The sequence below is a fragment of the Vigna umbellata genome, chromosome 3, assembly GCF_029865625.1.
Source record: "Vigna umbellata cultivar VRB3 chromosome 3, Vumbellata_1.0, whole genome shotgun sequence".
Classification (NCBI taxonomy): domain Eukaryota; kingdom Viridiplantae; phylum Streptophyta; class Magnoliopsida; order Fabales; family Fabaceae; genus Vigna; species Vigna umbellata.
In genome coordinates this window covers 41,242,451-41,251,544 of record NC_142167.1, presented here as the reverse complement: position 1 = coordinate 41,251,544, position 9,094 = coordinate 41,242,451, and positions in this window count along the sequence as shown.

Genomic DNA, 9,094 nt, shown 5'->3' with positions numbered 1-9,094 from the left:
TCCTGCACCCCATGAATTTCTAACTATACTGCACAGTTTTTTTAAATTTAACTTTTACCCTTGTTTATTTTATTTAAAGTTGCCTTCTTCGTAGAGACACAAGCTTTGTCTCTTTCATGGCGAGTTTCTTCGGCAGCTTTAGTGGTGGTGCTAACGAGGTCTTGGATTGGTGATTTGCGAAATCAGGCAGCAGTGATAGGCATATTATTGAGGTATGAGTTATGCTTTTCATGATATACAATGACAGAAATGATGAAGGTAAGATCATCGAAAATCGGAATTTGGAAATAAGCTTCCGAAAAGTATGATCCCGTCTAGGAGTTGTGAAATAGTGAAACAAATTGAATGAGTGTGTGTAAATCGGAGTTATTTTCAGTGATTCATTTCGTTTGTGATATGTTTTCGTTAACTTCCACCGATTAAACTCGTCCAATTCATTGTCTCGTGATTTTAATTCATTCTTCTATCTCAAATCAGAGTTTATCTTCAAATTGATAAAGAACAAAATTCTATTTTGGCAAAATGCTGGTGTATAGCATATGCATAGTCTATGTTGTAATTGAGTAAGCAAATAGTAACCATCTTTTTACAACGAGTATCACCACTCTTGATTTTTCACTAGTCCAATCATTTAAAATTATTTAATTTCCCGTGAGTTAATTATTTAAGTGTTTTAAATCATTTCTAATTATCCAAAAACAACAAAGTATTTTTAAAAATAAGTACTCATTGAAAAACTCTCTTAGAGAAGATTTAGATAAATACAAACTATATTTGGAAAACTTGTTACAAAGAATTTTCTTTTTTAAAGAGCTAGACAACACAACAACAAGAGAATTTTGGCAACGTGATAATATATGCAGTTATTGTTCTTCTCTTCATGCAATCTTCTTTATATAGACAACTTCAAGAAAGATCCACTATTCGGAAGCATTAACTTTGATATAGGTGTGTAACCTTTTGTATGAGGTCAAATGTTATGTTGCTTTTGCAGAGACAACTATGCTACTTGTACGATTTGGGCAAACACATTGATGAAACATTCCCGTAATATCTTTGTATCTGTTAACATTTTTCTAAATCAATCCAAAACTTTTGAATAAAACATTTGTCCTTTATGGATCTATACAACTTTTGAATAAAGCATATTTATCCTTTATGGATCTACACAGATAAAAAAAAACAACACATCAAACAAAAAGTATTATTCGTTTATGTTAGTCTATTTATCAAATCAATTAGAATAGTCTATATTGTTTGCGTTTAGGATATTATCTAGAGATAAATATTGTTTAGTGTGTTATCGGTCATTTTGATAGATACTATTTCAATGCACATTTTTTATTAAACTTTAAAATAAAAATGTTTCTATATGATCTTGTCTTAATATAGTTAATTATGTAAACTAGGGTTTTAAAGTTGAGAATTTTCATTTTCTGATCTTTTGCTGAATTTTCAGTTTTATTGCATTATCATAATTGTGCTATAGTGTTCTAATCCTTGTTTCCATGAAATCAACTTCATAATCAAAATTCACCTCTACACTTACCTTCATTCACGCACATGTGTTCATTTTCAGCATTTTTGTGTTTTACTTCAAATCTAGTGTTTTACATAACTTCCACTAAATTTAAGATTTTGGTTGCATTTAGGATTATAAATAGTTTTCTAGCTCATCATTATATAATTCAACTTAAACTCTTAAAAACATTTTATCAAACGCTTGCATTGAATTAGGTTTTCAGCTAGGACTTTTATCAAACAGAATTAGCTTTTCTACATCATTTTAGGTATTTTCAAGGTTAGATTATCTTAGATATAGTTAGTACTTGCATTTCATATATTCATTTAATCATTCTACACATTGTTCATTCATTTATAAGCCAAGTTAGGAAGTCTTTTATTTTAGCATTAGCGTATATTCATATTTATGTTGCATTCATTTTTTGCATTTTTTAAGCATATCATTTAGTGTGCATATATATACAGTAAATCAGTTAGTTAGATTAGAATTATATGCTTTTCCATTCACATTACATCACATACACTCTAACTACTTGATTGTTTGTTATATTCTTGAATTGATTCTTAGTTGACTCTATATTACACTAGATAAGGAAAACATTATTTGTATAGACTTAAGACGACTAAAGAAATTATTAAAATTGACATTGTTGTCGGATATATAATACATTTAAATAGTAGTATGTTGTTATTTATATAAAAAAACTCTAATTTAAATATGTTTATTCATTGCAAATTTCAATAGTAGATATTCAAATAATTATTTTATATCCGTGCATTGATTTTATATCAATGTAATACAATGGTTAAAAATATTTTATTTAAAGGAATGTGGCTGAAAACACTAATTTTAGATATTTAAATACTATGATAATCATTTTCGTGTGAACTGTATGAAATATCTAGAATAATAACATGATATTATAAGTTATTTTAAAGTATGATTATGAAATATAGAAAAACACGGACTTTGAATAGTGTGTTTCAATTTATTTTTAAAAAACAATTTAATAACTATTGTAAGGATTAGTTAAACTACACTAATGGTTAAAGGTTGGTGTTTTTAAGCAAGCGTTTAACAAAACGTTTTAAACAGGAAAAATAATAACGCAAGTATTTTTATATTGGTTTATTCTACTAATTTTATACAAGATTACAAACGAGTATAAAGCACTCTTGGTATACATCGAGTATTACTAACTACTCCTAGTTTCTTTATTCAACATGACTAGTCCAAGTTTAATCACTATTGAAATCAATACTAGAAAACTATCTAGAACGTTTAACTCAACTGAGGTAAACATCACAAATGTTTTAATTCTCTTCAGAATATACAAACACAATCAATGTTTTATTACAAGTACAAATTTGAGTAACTCTTAGAGAGAGGATGAATATAATACAATGAAATCTGGTAACTTGAAAGATTTTCTTTTGTTTTTAGAACAAACTTAGATGATGTAAGTTTTTCGAGAGAATGACATCGTAATGATACAAATGATAGAAAAAAGTTCTTGTATTCTCTTGTGTGAGTCTACCTTACATAACTTTCTTCAAGAGATGATCGTTACTTAGAGAAAGTTGACCTTCTTGAGAGTAAGTGATGTCTCATACATAGATTTGTACTTTTTAATGTCTTGAGAAGAACAACATTGCTTTTGGCAGTGAAAGCTTGTGTGGCTTTGGTAGGACATAAAGCTATAGACATTATAGGAATGTCTTCATATTTCATAACGACTTTTTGATCCATGTGTAGTGCTTTTGAGTAAAGCTTAGTATTGTCAATATCTGCACGGATAAAGATAGAAAAAGCATAGTAAACAAAGTATAGTATATTCATGCATTTAATGTTCTTTACGTTAAGAGAGTTGAAACATGATTCGTAATATAAGCTTTTAGCGTGAGTTTGAGCTTTTTCAAAGTATTAACAATTGATAAGATATACAACATTTTACTACTTCTTTCTCTAGACATGCTTTTGCCAATTGTTCAACCTTTTATAATTGACATGTCATGGTTTGTCTTGCAAATGTTTAATTATAGTGTTATAATATACCTTTTACTTAGACATTATACTTTCATTAAACAATATTTCGCTAAATATTATATGTTAAATTTCAAAACTTAAGTTACAAGACAATATAGCATTTTAGACAATTTCTATTTATAAAAAGCTAAATATAACATTTTAATAGAAGGAAATCTATAAAACACTAAATTTAACATTTTAATAGAAGGAATGGCTAGACTTTTTAGTATATACCTATTCTTCTATTTTGTACTAATCAAACTCATAAGGCTCACAGATTGTGAATTTTATAAGCATAAGTATGCTTAAACCCAAACATTCTAGTCATGTATCATCTATATTTGATAAGTTTAATAAATATTCAATGTACATAAGTGTATATGCTAAAAAAGTGTGTTTAATTTTAAGTGGAATTACTAATGGACACTGAAATCCCAACTTAAAATTAGATTTTAAAAGAGAGTTATTTTTGAAAGAGAAATACAGAGTGACTTTTTAAAAACGGAAAAATGTTACAATTTTATTAAAGAGTATCATATCATTAAATTTATTAAAATAGAAATAATTATGAAAGTTAAAATTTAACCCTCATCTTCCTTTTAAAAGCAAATTCCCAAATACACCTTAGCCACGCCAAGACAAAAACCCAACGCACCCAGTACAGTAGTTAAAGAAATTTTCCAAAACCCACTTCTAATAAGAAGTCAGAAAAAATTGAATTTCTACATAAACTAAAGTTATCTTTTTATTAGTCTTTTTTTTTTCAAAATCTGGTTGCTAATTTATATATAAACCACTTTCAATTTGAATTAATTTTAATTAGAAAGTTAATTTTTATTTTACTTACCCAAAAAATATTTATACAGAAAATCTCTTCTAATAAAACCCTTCCAATTAATCATTAATGATTGTGATGTCGAGACATCATTGGAATATTCTTGTGTTCCTGAATAATAATTGAGTGGTATATAGGTTGATCCACTTGATCGTAATAATAAATTTTATAGATAACACAAATTAATAGAGGTTTATGAGTGAATAGGACTCATCCGAATTCCATTGGTATTGTCACATTGTGCAATTAATTTTGTAGAAAATTATAGCTAAGAGAGCAAATCATGTGGGTAGGTAGCTTTCAACTTTTAGTTACGACTTTTCCTTCGTGTGTAAGATAGAAACATATGACTATCATTTTGGTTCATGTTGCTTGTCATCAAATTTCATCAGCACCTATATTTAGATTTCCTGCTTAAATCCTTTTTAATTCAAAACAAAAGATCTTCAAAAATCCACACTAGAACTGGAAAAAAAAATCGAGAAAATTTCTAACACTGGAGTGAAAAACAAATATTCAAGAAAATTTCATGCATCATTCAGCACATGTCTTCAATTAGTTATTGAATTAAGCAAACCATTACTATTTGATTTTTAATAAATAATAAACTTGGATGAATGATACTTTTTTTATAAACTCCATTATTAATTTTGACATTTCAAAATTAAGAAAAATAACAAGACACAAAATAATGGTTATTTATGTTATCAACAAGATGGATTGAAGTCTTGAAAGATTTTGATGATGATGCACTTAAACACATTACAGGACTCAAAGAATTTATGTTAAAGCTTTTTGTTGTAGATTTTATTGTAGTAGAGATTTTCATTTATAACTCAAAAAAGTCTTGTATCCACTTTTTAGTATAGATAACTTATGACAATAATTAATTATCATTAAGGATAATCGATTATCATAAAAAAAATTAAGAAAACACTTTAATTCGACAATATTCGATTATCACTCTGGATAATCGATTAACACCGAAAGCATAAAATACTAAGGTTTGCAGATAATCGATTATTACTTGGGATGATCGATTATCCCCGAAATAAAACTCTTTTTAACGGCCTCAAATAATCGATTATCACATGGAATAATCGATTATCACTGGTAGTTGGAAGCTATTTGTTCATATTCTGACCTAGCTCGAATTTGAGGGTTACGTAAACTATGTTTCATAGTTGACAAAACGTTACTTAAACTTTTGCAGAGCATATAAACTGGCTGAAATACTCTGAGTGTTTAAGCTAGCTTGTGGTTTTGGTGCTTGAAGAAGGAAAAGCTATTCACGGATGCATTGACTCTTTCTTTTTTAGCTCTCTACTATTGCAACAACAACTCTCCATTTAGGGTTAACAACTGGTGGTTGCTTGGAACTAGAATTGGGTGTGTAGGCTTGTCACTAATATAACACATCGCTCCTTGCACAATTAAGACTACATCTTTGCTATTAGTGTCTGCAATAAGTGTATAATTTGTAACATCAAAATATAAGTCAATATGCACATATGAATCATTAAACATTACAGAATTGTCAAAAGAGAAATCAGAATCATCTAGGAAATCATCAAGTAATTCACTAATGAAAAATGCATTCACATTAGAACAACTACTATCATGTTTTTCATTCTGATCTATAACAAAAGTTTCATTCAAAATTTCATAATAACCAGGTATAACAACCAAAATATCAAGCAAAGGTTTCTCAAAATCGGCATGCAAAAGATCATCAACACTAATTTTCCCCTCAGCCAAACCATTAGGAAGTTCAAGTTTAAAATCAACCTGTATTGGCTCCTTAAAAATAACCTCACCAACCTCCACCAAATCAACAACTGCATTATCAAATCTATCATAGAAATTGAGATTAGTGCAAGAACTATGAACAACCACATGTATGTCAATGTGTTCTACAAAAAATGATGAATCCAAAATGTAAGTGTGTGCAGGCATAACAGTAATAGAATCCAAAGTAGGCTTAATGGGTTCAATTTTTAAAAATTTAAAAGCATTAATAATTACTTTAACCTCAGAAAACTGAATTGGAAGGCTATGTTCAAAATAAACCTACTCATGTTCTTCATTTCCTACGTCAACATGATCATTTTCAGCCAGCTTGCACAACAACTTCCTTGCCTCTGTTAGGGTCTTGTCCAGAAGAGAGCCTCCAACTACTACATCAACAAACATCCTCTCCTTGTAAAGCAAGCCCGCATAAAAGTAGACAAGGAGCAATGATTCCAAAATCTTATGATTTGGATAGGTTGTCCAAAGCCTGTTGAACATTTCTTAGTACTCAACCAAGCTTTCCTCTTGAAACTGCACAATGGTAGTAATCTCCCTTCTAATACTAATTGCTTTTGCTGCTAGGAAGAACTTGTTGAGGAATCTTTGTTGCATCTTTTCCCAGCTACCAAAGGGTTGTTGCTGGGTAGGTCATCCATTCTCTAACTACACCTTGTACGGAGAGTGGGAAAGCTCTTATCAGCACTTATTCCTTTGAAACCCCAACAAATTTCATGGAGGAGCACATCCAGCTAAACTCCTTGATGTGCTTCTATGGGTCTTCATGTGCCAACCCATGGAACTTGGGCATCCTTTTGATCAGCTTGTATATCTAGTCTTGAGAATTGGTCATCTCCTCAATTCGTGTGCAGATCGTGTTCTCAACCTGGACTATACTTCAAGAAAAGAATTATACAAAACTTAGAAGAACAACATGGAGAAGAACCACAATTTACAAATTTTAAAATTTTCAGAAACAAAAGCTAGAGGCAAAGAATGCAGAAAGAGAAAAAGACAAACACATACAAGACTAACTCTGCAATCTCCTCCAATTATCTTCTAAATAATATAATACTTTTAAGATATATTTCATTATTGTGGATATTTAAAAATATTTGAGAAAATCTTTGCTAGATTATAAAAAAGATTTGGCAATTTATTGATATAATTAGATAAGGTAATTATTTAACAATCTCAAATAAAATATCTTAAGATACATTTTTCCCAAATTATCTTTAATCATAAATATTTATCAATTATCAAAGCCCTTTTAGTAAAAAAGTAGAGAAAATTGCAAGATCCAATTTTTGTTGCTAGTTCCATCTTCTTGGCTTAGCCAAATCTCTTCACCTTTTCATGATATGCTTGGATTGACTTCTTCTGGCCTTGATTATTTACTATTCTTGGATTTATCTTTAAGGTGTCATGAAACTTTAACCAATTTATTTCTACACCTCAATGAGCTCAACTTAGCTACAATTGCACTAACACACATCAAAATATCCAAAGAACATTTGTGCAACTAGAAAGTCATTTTTAACATGTTTTTGTATCTCATGCTAAATAAATCCAATTATAACAAATTCTAATTAAAATGTTTAATCAAAGTACAAAAAACACTTAATAATCCAATATTAAAGGCCAAATGAGGGCATAAATATGCACTCGTCAAGAAGGCACTTTAATGCCAAAGTCAATAAATATTTGGTTGTTCTAGAAATTAATGCATATTGAATGTCATCACGTACATCTTTACCACAAACATGTATTTATTGATTTCAGAATGAGCTTTGTATTAATGATTGCCTAATTACGGTCCAATTGATAATAATAATAATTTGTTATAAGTTAATCAGTAAGTTAATATGTATTAGATGAAATTATTCTATAGGGTGACCGTTCGGTTTGTGAGTCATAATCGTTTGGTTTCAAGATGACCACTGTGGTTGTTCTTATGGCATGCCTAGTTGTCTGAACCGTCTTGTCTAATGTTGACGATCGTGGAATACAAAAGATAATATAAGTAAAATATTATAAACAAATTTCTTTCTTTAAATATTTAAATTACTTAATAGTAGGAACTTAAAACTTATAGTTATTTTATGCATGGTATATTTGTCTTAAAATATAGGTTTAATAGCTTATTTTGTCCTAGTTTTGTTGAATAATGTTAATTCAGTCCCTCGTTTTAAAAATGTTTAAAATTGGTCCTCACTTATTAAATTTTGCGTCAAAATCGTCTCTTCCGTTAAATAGAAACAAACGGAGTTAAGGGGTTGATTATGTGGCAGAATGCAATGGTAATGTGTTATTTTTATATTGTATGCATGATGACATGTTAGAAGTTAAGCTGGATATTAAAGATTGGGTATTTGAAATTGGGGAAAAACCGATTTAGCGCATTTTCATTTCTGCTGATCATACACGTCTCCCCCCACCTACACAAATTCCAACACCCGTTCATCACTCCACGCACACTGCACAATTCCACACACAAAAATCCCTTCTCCTCACTTCCTAAACCATCCATGCTCCCCAATAGCACACAAATACTTCATCACCTCCATTCACCCAAATCCCAAACCCCAAACCCACACAGCACCTCCACAACCAACAATCAAAGACAATTTTTTCTAGGTTTGGATTTAGACGGGAAAGCTGCAGATTGCGCAATTCCACAGACAAAAATCTCTTCACCTATCTTCTTGAACCATCCACAATCACCAATAGCACACACATTTCATGGATAATAAGGGGAGGGAGGAAAAAGAAGCATAAGAATGGAGGAAGAGGAAACACTGCGCACCTTAGCATGGATTCCTCTCCGTCGTCTTCTCTCTCCTCGCTCACTTCGACCCCACGACATCATCCACTCTCCAATTGAGAAAGGCATCGATTCCCATTCCCATCCCCACTTT